Genomic DNA, 904 nt, shown 5'->3' on the forward strand with positions numbered 1-904 from the left:
CCTGGTTATGAAAAAAAAATCAACTCAGGGAAAACAAGAAGTTGTGCAGTGCCAGCTCCAGTGAACAAGGAGGATGAGGATTCACTATGATGCTTTTACAAGTCTTGCCTTTCTGTGGGATGGAATTCAGCAACAGAGTCCCCATATGTTTCATCACACCCCATAGAGACACTTAGGGAGGATTAATATCTAAGGCATAAAATAAGTTCTGCCAAATGAAAAGGTCTGTAGAGGAAGAGGAAGAGAATGAAATTTGACAATGCATGAAAGAGAAAATCCAAGTGTCTAGTAACTAAAAGATGTTCAAAGCAGCTAACAGTTATAAGCATGGCAACTATATTAGTAAGAAGTGCTTTCTGCTGATTATATTATTAAAAGAAAAATACTTTTAAAATCTTGCTGACAGATATGAAGCATTCTTTCTTTTAACTGGGAAAAAAGTATATATTTAGAATTAGCCAGCTAGACTCAGTTTCATGATCTTAATTTTGTTGGCAACATCCAATGTATCATAATTGGGAGCCAGTCGAACAGATGCCTTCTCTCCATCAGGCCTGACTAGGGTATTGACCTTGGCAACATCAATGTCATAGAGCTTCTTTACAGCTTGTTTGATTTGGTGCTTATTGGCTTTGACATCCACAATGAACACGACTGTGTTGTTGTCCTTGATCTTTTTCATGGCTGACTCTGTGGTCAGGGGGAACTTGATGATGGCATAGTGGTCAAGAGTGTTTCTCCTGGGGGCGCTCTTCCGAGGGTATTGGGGCTGTCTCAAGACCTGCAGTGTCTCAGGATGGCAGAAGGTGGGTGACATTCATATCTTCTTTCTGTGGCTGTGGATGCCTGTCAGCATGGCCTTCTTGGCCTTCAAAGCTTTTGCTTTGGCTTCAGCTTTGGGAGG

This window comes from Octodon degus, unplaced genomic scaffold (genome assembly GCF_000260255.1).
Source record: "Octodon degus isolate 3935 unplaced genomic scaffold, OctDeg1.0 scaffold00246, whole genome shotgun sequence".
NCBI classification, from domain to species: domain Eukaryota; kingdom Metazoa; phylum Chordata; class Mammalia; order Rodentia; family Octodontidae; genus Octodon; species Octodon degus.